Genomic DNA, 11,303 nt, shown 5'->3' with positions numbered 1-11,303 from the left:
CTGCTCCGCCCGCCCCGTCTCTGTGGCGCCCGCGGAAGGGGCGGGGCCGGGCGCGCCGGCGCCATTTTAGGTCCCGGCGCTGAGCGAGATTCCAGCGCGAATCCTTTGTTCGGCGAAATGGGTCACGGCGCGGGGCGCGCGCGCGCGGGCGCGCGGGCACGCGGGCGGGGGGGCGGGGCGCCGCCGGCTCCCGCCCCGCCCCCGCCTCGCGCCGCGCCCCGCTGCGGGCGCGCGCCTGGGCCGGGCGGGGCTGAGGGCAGCGGCTGGGGGCGCCCCCGCATCCGCACGGCTCCCGGCGGGAATACGCGGCTGCGCCGCGCTCCCGGGCGCCATAAGTCCTGCGAGAGGGGCCCTGCCGCGGGCTGAGCCGAGCTGCTAAAAGCTAAAGGAGAAACAAGAGGGCTGGGAGATGCAAACGCGCTCAGCGGGTAGCACCTAGTGGGAGAAGGAGGTTATGGGATCCTTCGCGGGCTGTGGGCAGCCGGAAGGATATGGAGGTGTATGTCCCCTACCCCAGATAGGGGAGAGCTGATTGTCAGTGGGAGCATCCCAGGGCGCTGGAATGGGACGAGGAAAAGATGATTTATGCAGCTGGGCGAAAAATTCGCGGGTGGCAGCGGGAAGCAGGAGGTGAAGGAAGAACTGATTCCAAAGTGCTCTGGAAAATGGCCTCCCGTGAGGCCATGTGGAGCAACATCAGGCACAACCCCAGGGTTCAGCCGGGGTGAGACATGTGCTAAATCACTTGGACATGCTGGAAATGACCCCTTAGGGGTGTAACTGTACCTGCAGTAAGGATGAGAAAACGTAAAGAGTGCCAGGTGACTTAGGACAGAGGTACATTTCTCCAAGATACTGTAAAAAAACATTTTGCTGCAAGAAAACAAGTCTCTCCCTGCTAAGTAGCAAATTACAGGGTAGGTTCAGTGTAGGACCTTTTCCATCTTCGCCATGAAGTATAACAGGGATGAGAGATGTGCAATACTGCTCTTTGATTTAAAAAATAGTATGTCTTTACTTAGGAGATGCCTTCAGACCTTGTTAAATATTATTATGTGTTTGAGTTTTTTTAATCCTGTGCTAAATAAAATGGTCTTTTACACATTCTGAAATTTATGTTTGCTTGAATTTTCTGTCACTCCTTTCTTTTTTTCCTGTGTTTGCAGGATTTTGGAAACAATGCACTTTCGCACAATTGATTCTCGTGTCAGTAGCTGAAAGGTGCTACTGCACATTTGCATGAGCATTTTTAAATCTCCCATGGATTAGAAACCAGTCTCAATCCTCCCCAACAGTCCCAATGTATCACTGTTTCATCATCTTTGTAGACACTGCAGGCAGAGCTCTGAATTCACAGAACATACTGATTCAATACATTTGCTATCCATTTTAAAAATATCAGTAGGAGTAACTTGAATTAGTGAGTAGTTTGGTGTGTTAAAAGTTAATGTATATTACGTATGTAGTGATGCAAACACAGGACATTTGCTATATGATGCGAAAACCAAAATTACTGGCATAATCTGCCCTTGGAAAAGCCTGTAATGTCCAGTTTTATTTTAGTTGGTTTAAAAATTAAGCAGTGACAAATACTGAGGAATGTAGTGAGGAATCCCAAGAGAATGCTAACATGGCTGAGATTAACAAGGGCACAATGGTGAAAAAACAGACGCTGCTTTTACTGCCAGTGAGGTGGCCTGGCCTGCAGCAGTTCATATTTTGAAGGAAAAGAATGGAAGGATCTTCTTTGCTTTGAAAGAATTAAGATGGTGGAGAGCAAAGTACACAAATAGAGCCTCTTCTGTCTGATAGTCAAGAATAGGCTAAGGAGAAGTGCAGGGTTTTCCCTGTGTGTCATTTATCCTTTTTCCAAATACCCAGATCACACGAGTTATACTGAACTATCCATTAGCGATAAACATACCATTCTAATTTTTCCCCCTCTCCTTGGTACTTGGTCATTATTGTGCTTTACTGCTGCACTTCACAGCTCTGCTTCTTGTCCTGCAGGAGCTGCTCCAAAATTAATTACTATTACCCTTTGTGGAGTTAGAAGTACACGGGGCTGCTTGTCAGTGCTTCGGATCAGTGAAGATGCTGGAGCTGGAGCCTGCTTAGCTTTAAAGCAGAGGGACACTTGGGATAGCCTGAAGCATGCAGCCAACTTTCCCTCGTGTCCCATAGGGACCTGCCAGGGTGTGCAGAGGGCACGGGGTGATGTGCTCCAGCACTTGGGGCGGGCAGGGCTCTCAAAGTGTGGGCTCGTACTTCTGCTGCTTTACCCTCCTGTGCTCTGAAGGCTCTGGAATTAGGATGTCATGCTGGATTCAAATAAAAATGAGGATAGCTACTTCTAGCTCACTGAAATGCAGGTTTTAGCCTGTAAGTTGATAAAGGAGGTTGGGGCTGTGTGAGCGTGTGGTACTTTATAAGGGTGATCACACAGGAAATGTGAGAGCTGATGGAATATGCCCACTTCCTTGCCAGTATGACTGGCTGCAAGAGCTGGACCAACTTTTACATAAACCCTTGGCACACCTGGCCCAGCAGAGGCACATCCCAGAGCATCTTCCACTGTATCCTGCAAGTGTGCATACAGGGAAGGTGGTAGAGCAAAAGCGCCTGCAAGCATGCCTTCCTCCATTAACAGGGACACTGTGCTGTTTCTGGAAGCCAGGCATCTTGTATATGCAGTTTGGAATTGCTGCCTTGAATTTCTGACCCTAAAGGACACGACTGATATATCTAAACAATCGTGTTTCCTTAATGACATTGACCGGAGCTGGAGACCCTTGGCTGACCTGCCTATGCCTTGTCAGTTCTATCCATCATAGTGTGCTGCTGCCACCTGCTCTCAGCTGTTTGAACTTTTCCTATATTTATGCAGTTCTTATTTTTATTAGCACTGATAAATAAAGTGTAGCATCCTTAGCTGTATGCTTCTCCATCCTGAAACTGACAGCTTGGAAATGGTTTGGATTGGTCTTTGACAGGGTCTTTGTTCTGTCACCCTTCACCTCTGTGTTTAAAGGTCAGGCCAGGCAAAACTCTTGTCAGTCCAGCAGCAGGAAAGAGGCCACCATGTACAGGACATGAAGCAGCAGACAGAAAGTGCTCCATCACAACAGTGCAGGCAGGAACCTGGCTCACTGACTTCTCCAGTGCTTATTTCCTTCATCAGAAAACTTCATTGAGGAGTCTGATCCCTACATACATGGATCTTATCAGTTCTGACACAATTTTAGGCTGTACTCCATAAAAGGAAGAAACCATCACACAAGCATGGAATTTCCTATCTTTAGCCCCTCTTGGTCATGTAAGTTATTCCTATACCATAGGCTGTTTATGTAGCTTGTGGAAAAGCAAGCACCTGCAAGAGCTGTGACAGCCTGTCCTAAGAAATAGAAATACATTTATTAGACAGTGTAGATGACAACCCCTTTAGGTTGATGGCCACCATGGACAGATAACTAAACTTCCTGGTGAATTCAGCATCTCCCATGCTCCATCTGAGCATGCTCTGCTCAGGGAGTTGGCAAAGGCTCTCCTGGTCTGTCCATAGCAGTTGTTACTGGCAAGTGGAGGCTGTTCTGCCTGTTCATATCCATAGATATCAGCTTAAACTGTTCTAAGGTGGGCTGCTGACACCAGAGGTGGTCCAGGCCTGCCTCCTCTTTGCTGTGCACTCCTGCCTTCTCTTGTCATCAGCTCTGCTGCCGCCTGATGCAGCTGAAAGTGAGCACTACACAAAAAGCTGCTTCCTGGCAGTGGTGTGGGGACAAACAGGCTGGTTTTTTGGTTTTTTGAGAACAGTGCTGATCTATATCAAGTCCTTCAAGAAGTTGCTCTGTTGAAGATGTTTGGAAGGTAGCAGGCCATTGGGTTCCTGGGCTAGGAGCTGAGGCATGCCTTAAGGCAAATTTTGGAGATGTCCGGCGGGGTATTGTCTTCTTGGTCACCCTGAAGCTACTTGAGTAGCAGGGAAGCAATTGCTTGTAGTAACCATGTGCCATTTTGTAAGCCATGAAAGCAAGAGGTACTAAGAATTGCCAGAAGTCATGAAGAGGATGATTATTCCACTCATGTCCTCAGTTGCCATGAGGGTGTCTGTCCTTCCAGAGGAGGATGTTATGTTACTGAATGCAAGTGTGTAGGAATTATGTGTTCTGGAGTTACATATTTCTGAGCTGCACTTGCAGCCCAGAAAGCCAACAGTATCCTGGACTGTATCAAAAGGAGAGTGGCCAGCAGGTTGAGTTCTGATCTACTCTGCTCTCATGACACCCCAGCTGCAGTGCTCCATCCAGCTCTGCGGTCCTCAGCACAGGAAAGACATGGACCTGTTGGAGTGAGCCTAAAGAAGGGCCACAAAGATGCTCAGAAGGCTGGAGCACCTCTCCTGTGGAGACACCCTGAGAGAGCTGGGGTTGTTCAGCCTGGAGAAGAGGCTCTGGTTATATCTTATAGCAGCCTTCCAGTACCTAAAGGGAGCCTGCAGGAGAGCTGGAGGGGAACCTTTTAGCAGGACCTGTTGTGATACGACAAGGAGTGATGACTTTAGACTGAATGAGGGTAGATTTAGATTGGATATTAGGAAGAAATTATTCCCTGTGAGAGTGGTGAGGCACTGGAACAAGTTGCCCAGAGAGGTGGTAGATGCCTCATCCCTGGAAACATTCAAGGTCAGACTGGATGGAGGTTTGAGCAACCTGATCTAGTTGAAGATACCCCTGCTCATTGCAGGGGGGTTGGATTAAATGATCTTTAGTAGTCCCTTCCAACCCAAGGTACTCTATGATTCTGTGATTCTACAATGGTTTTGTGGGGGTAAATTGTTATTATGATGGCTGCAGAGGAACTGTGCTGTAGGTTATGTCAGAGTAACCCTTGTGGGGTCAGGGCTGGCACAAGGAGTGTGTGCAGGGTGCTGTTGCCAAGGCAGTCAGCAACCATGCTTGTGCAATTGAATAAAAAAAACCCTTTTTTTCCCCCAAAGCATTAATGTTAATGCAAATTAACTTTGAACTGCATGACAGTTTTATTCTGGGTTGGCTTTGCTGATCGTTTCTGTGGGTTGACTTTGCCTAACTTACTCCTAACTGCTGGTACAAACGATCTTTTCATCTGCAACACATAGGAGATTTTAATTCAATGTACTCCTCTGAAAGCCAAGGAAATAAGGGCAGGCTTCTAATAGCTTTATTTTTTTCTGCCAGATCTTTTAATCTCTTTATGTTATTTAGGCACTTGATTCAAAAAGGAAGAGGGTTTTATATTTAAAAAGGCGGCTTATATAAAACATAAGGGTTATAATTGCAGCCGTACTGTTGGATGTAGAGCTAGATTTAAAATTTCCTGACTTACTAATATAAATTGGACATAAGGATGTTTCTGACTAAAAATAGAGCAGTTTTTCTTAAATAACCAATTTTTTTTCCATAGAATGTAAATTACTTTATCTATAAAGCATGTTTCAAGTGTATTAGTGGCAAATACTAACAGACACTTAAGTTTTCTTGTATGTCACTGTAATCCACTTCAAGAAGATGATGATACTATTTATTTCTGCATGTTTGGTCCTTTTTTTCTTAATTTGCAATTTTGTAGGTTGCAGAACTTGGTTTTTTGAAACTGAAGACATTGGGAGATTTATACTGCTTCTGACACAAATTGGAATGATGACAGGGTCATAGGCACAGGAGTGTGGAAGGGACTCCTTTCTTGCCTCAGAGCTACTTTCCTTTGGCCTGTTTCATTCCTAAGGTGTTCATCTAACTTGACTTCAAAATTTCCCCTTCCATTTCACATCTTCATTTCTCAAAACACAGTAGCTGCCCTGAGGTTTCTATCACGAAGAGTGTGGAGGGTGGTTATTATGAACTCTGCGCCTTGTGTTCCACGTCTGTCATATGAATGTGTCAGGCTTAATCTTTATTAATTCCTGAGGGAAAACTGGAGACTAGAGCTAATAAGGTATTTGTATGGTAATTGTTTCTTTTGGGACGTGGTTTCTGAGAATTCATAACAAACTGAAAAGAGTTGCACGAGTAAGAAATTTATTTAGAAATAAGCTGTTTAAATAGCACAACAAAATTAGAAAATTCATAGGGGAAAAATATATTGAAGATTATTAAATGCTCAGGCACCCTCTCAGACATAAGAATTCCCTCAGCACAAGTCACTGGAGGCTGCAAGGGTATTCTGAGGAGGTATCATGGTGTGCTTCTCCTGTCCTTACACTTTTCCCGATATATCCAAAACTAGATAAATTAAATTTTTGCATGACTCACTGGGGCTTTTGCATTTTTGCCAAGATCAGGCTAAAGCCCAGAGAAGGGAAAGTGATATAACACAGACAGTGACATAATACAATGATACCACTGAACTGAAGGGTAAGAGAGGAAAGGGATGGTGTGCCAGGAGCCACTTTGGTGATGTGTTTTGCATGCAGTGTGCTGTTCAAGTGGATGTGTAATTAGCAGCATACAGGGAGAGAGGAGTCACATTCAAAGAGTAGAGCATATCAAAGTGGATACTCAAACCAGACAACTGGAGAGGATGTTCAGAAGCCATGCCATGTACCAACTTTAAAAAATTATGATGTATCATGTAGATCTCATTTTATCTCGTTTGGTTTTCTTCCTTTTATTTTTTCTCTTCAGCAGGTGGGGGAAGGCAAGGAGTTTGTGGGTTCTATTTTAGTTTTGTAGTCAAGTTTAAAGTAGATTTCACTGGCTTAGCACTACCCCACATTGTCTGGTGACACGACTGTCTGCTAGTACCCTGCCAGATGCAAGGTGTTTTGTTCCACTGGAGGTTACAGTATATTCCTGAGACAGCCGCCATCCAAACTACATGGAGAGACTCAGAGAATTCAGTGTATGGTGTTTCATCATGCTACAAAGGCTGGTTTCAGTCTGCTAGGGCAGGATCTCCTACACAAAATAACACACCTTTGGCAAGGGGTAAGGGAAAAAAATTGCACATTGCTTCAGAAGGATCTCACAAGAAACAGGCAGTCTGCAAGGATGAGATTCGAGAGTTCAAAGTCAAACACAACATATTATTTCCAAACAGTTGTTCCAGATTTGCAGGCACCTTAGGTGTCCTGCTGTGGTGTCCAGATTCCCTGGCAAGAATTCAAGGTTTTTCTCGTTCGTGACAGGAATGACTTCATGTCTTGCACACTGAGAGTGTTAATTTAGCATATAAATATTTCTCTACCTGGTGTGGTTTCTGCTGCTTTCTGAGAAGCAGCAGAGATTAAAAATACCTCATATCTTGTTGCTTAGTGTTTTCGGATCCAGTATTTTTGCTCTTTTCCTGATGCCTCACTGTGACCTGGCTGAAGGCTGAGTCAGTCTGTTGGTGACTGGCTACCGAGGGCTACAACCTTCTGTCATATTTTGATTTTGGAGGATCCTGGTTTTCTGCCTAAAGCATGGAGTGCTGGGCTAAAGTCATTAACTCTATAGAGCACCTGATGCAAGACAGCCATCAGAATTTGGTGGGAGGGGGAGAGCAGGTGTAGTGCAGCAGCTGAGCTCTGAGGTTTTGGAAAATGGTAGGACAACTGGAGCTCTTTGGGTTGCTGGGGGAACTGCTCCCAGAAGGACATGGGGGTTTGTGTGCACTCTCTGCACTGAACTGTTGCCGTCCCCCTCCATGTGCCAAGCGGTGCTGCCGGGGAAGCCTTCCGGAGTCTCCCTAGGGTAGGGCCCAGTGCTGTTGCCCTCACCAGTGAGACAACAACCTCCTCCTTAAATTGAGTTTCAGACTTCCTGAGCACAGGCATCTGTTCAGGGACCACTGAATTATGCCAAAATGTTTCTTCCTTTATACTAGTGGTTTTATTTTCCCATACATTTTCCCATGTTGATAGTTCTATTTTCCCAGCATCTCTGACTTGTGCCTTCTTAGTACCTCTGCAGGAATAAAAGTAGAAGCTAAACACGTGCTTAATTGCCTCACTTACAAACTGTTTAAAATTCTTAGATAATTGATGTCTGATAGATTGGTTTTTCTCATCTGCTAAAGCTAAATTAGGCTAACACCAGCCAGAGGTGGCTGGTGAGTTATTCTTCCAGTCTTGGGAAAGTCTGTGTTGGCAGGAATATTCAACAACAACCATCACCAAATCCAGTGCTTCAGAGAGGGGCCATTTCTCAGGTGAGGAAGAGAAAGGAGGGCTTATTGTGATGAATGGTCCTTCAGAGCACTAACTTGGGCTTCTGACAGTATAATTCTGAATAATGGTGTTGGTTCCTTCTGATTCTCATCTCATTCTTGTGCTTGGGAGCAGTAAGTGCATTCCCCTAGTTTATGGCTTCCTTTTTACATTTTTTTGCCTCCTGTGAGAGTACTTTAAACTCATCACTCAAGATGATCATTGCAATACAGCAGTTTGTCTTAAATCCCCATCTTTTTCAAATGCCCGTAATGAGTACTAAAAAATTAATGCTATTCAAAGTTCTGGATTTTTTTTTTCCCCAACTTAACTACAGGCAAGTCTCAGATTTTGAACATATTAGAGGTCTCTTTAAAATCTTATCTATAATTGACATAATTATCTGCTCAGACAAGTTGTGGCAAAAGACCAATCCCTAAGAAGAATCTCAGGCATTATGCCCTTATTTTTAAGTTAAATCTGGGATGGTCTCCAAACCCTCACCATTTCATTTATTAGGTCTTTCTCCAAAAAATGCAGAGCTGCTGTGCATTCAGAGGAGTAGAATTTAAGCACTTGTTTTTATTTAAGCCTCAGTAACCATCAGCTCCTTAGTAACTAGGGGTGTGTCTGCTAGGAACAATCTGTCACCTGTCACTGGGCTTTTAAGTGACTGATTTCACATCCAGAGCTAAGACAGATAATTGACAAAATCGTGCAGACTTCAGCTGAGGAAAGTGCTAATTTTTTTTTATATTATCCACAAAAGTGCTGCTTTTCAGTTAAATCCACATTCTTGAACAATTTCAATCTGTAGTTACAAAGAATGGCATGTGGATTGATTGTAGCTTATTTGTAAAGGTCTGTCAGATACAAGTTGTCCAGAGTCTGCAGATTTATGTTAGTAAATGTAATTTTTTCATAATTAAACCAGCTAAGTTTCTGAAAAGTTTCCAGAATCCATTTTAACACACATTCACTGATATTTTAGCAAAACACTAACCTCTCAGAATCTTAAAGCTTATTGATAATTTCAAATTTATTAAGTTTGTTAGTATAATTTTTCGGGAAAAAAAAAAGTGGTAGAGAAACTTGAAAAAGCCTCTGTAGGCAACAGCCACAGATGGAAAATTTGATAAAGGTTAGAGAGGTCAGAGGTGAAGCTGGTGGCTTCTGCCCTGAAGGGTTTGAAGGAACCTTCTCAGCAAGGAAACTTCTTCCTGCTCCTGCACGATTAATACCTTTCTGTCTCTGCCCCAGTTACTGACCAAGGAACTTCCATCTGGGGGAAAATCCTGCTGGTTCCTGGAAGTGAAGTTCTCACATACATGTTGCTCTCAGACAGAGAAACCAAATGCTTGGGTCAGTTTAAAAAAAAATTACCTGTCCTGTGTTATCACTCAGGATACACAGATTTCGTATGTGTCATTTGCTGGACTCACCTGCAGCAGTTCTGGGTGTGTATCTGCCAGCCCTGGTTGCTTCTCCCAGTGCTGAGGATGCTCAAGTCTCAGTGCTGTGGCCCAGCAGCAGCACGGCAGCACCAGGGAGCTGAAGGAATGCCTTGATTTGCGAGACAAAGCTACAGAGGAAATGTTCAGCGACACTATCAGAAGGTGCCACTGTTGTGATCTGAGTTCAGTTATCACTTGTGATCAAAGTGCATTTGTCAGATTCTCAGATAACAATTTGCACAGGACTGATGGGTGATTTTCCCGCACTTTGTGTGCTGCTACGGGAAAGGAACACCGGGAACCAACTTTGAAACTTACGGTCTCCACTCCTGTCGCAGCTGTGGGTCAAGCAAATTCTAGACTGGTTTGAAAATTGATGTGTTTGGCTGAATAAAGAAGGACCAGTTGAACAATCTGGTAGTCAGACATGAGCATTCATTCCCTGATCTGAGGGTTTGACTGTCTTAGCGGCAGCCTGAGGCTTTGAGAGCAGAGGGAGGTGTGGACTGGCATCCCTGAGCTGGCAGGGTTGCTGTCCCTGCTGGGATGAGTCACGCAGGGTACTGAGCTGAACTGACCATGTGCTGCTGTTCTGCACCTTTTATCACACTGCTGTCCAAGGCTGTTTTGTTAGAACAGAAAAAGGAGTTAAAGCTGACAACACAGCTCTCTAAATTACATTGTAAGACAGAATAAAGATTTTGAAAACAAATCTGTCCTTTACCCACTGGGTCCTTACAAGGCAGACAGTCTTTCCTCTATGGTTTCCTTGAGTCCCTCTCTTCTGTCCGGGCTCTTGCCCTTGTCTTCTGAACATCACCTTATCTTCTGACCAAGCTTCTTCCTTAATCTTAGTTGGATACAAAACCTGGCTTCTCTGGTTGCTTTTCAAAACATTTGTGGGACCTATGGGACCCATCTCCTAACTCTGTTCTGGCCCCAACCACTTAGACAACACCCTGGCACTATGCTTTTCCTAGAAGTTCCTGAGTGCTAAGCCATGGCTGGATCAGCTGGAGCATGAAGCCAACCACTCTGTAAACTCATCAGGAAAACTACTGAGCTGTTCTTTCTCTCAGGGAACACTACCCACATGGGTGAGAGGTGTTCAGAGGAGGTGGAGAGCTTTGAGATAAATTGCTCATCCAGGAAGATAGGCAGGAGGCTGGAAAGCTGATTCCCTCACATCAGCCTCTACCCTCTCTGGCAAGGCTCCAAGGAACATCTCAGCCTTTTCTGACATGAGCTGGGAGGAAGGTTCTGAAGCAAATCTGGGAAAGGCTACATGATGATGAGCTTACTCAATCCTGAAAACTCTGTCCATGCCAAACAAGTTCCTTTCAGGTATGAGTGTTTTGTTACTCCCATGACAGGTTTAAATCAGCTGGAAAAGCACCTTATGCACTAAATCAAGAGGCACCCAATGCCAGTGTGTAGGCAACTGAATCATGCCCTGCCTGTCCAGCAGCTTGAGTCCAGAGAACCCAAGCAGAGCTCCCTTCTCTGTACATTTAATCACTGCCCTATATAGATCACATAATGCATTATTCTTTTGCTGTCCTCTTCTATGGAGTGGCCATTATGTTCTTTTAAACACTTCATTGATCGGCTAAGCTTACAGGTAAAACCAGGTCTTTGCCAATCATGTGTCTGTTCATGCTGTGTATCTTCCAATGCTGCAG

This window comes from Corvus cornix, chromosome 3 (genome assembly GCF_000738735.6).
Source record: "Corvus cornix cornix isolate S_Up_H32 chromosome 3, ASM73873v5, whole genome shotgun sequence".
Taxonomy (NCBI): Eukaryota; Metazoa; Chordata; class Aves; order Passeriformes; family Corvidae; genus Corvus; species Corvus cornix.
The sequence above is the reverse complement of the archived record's forward strand: the minus strand, read 5'-3'. Positions refer to the sequence as shown.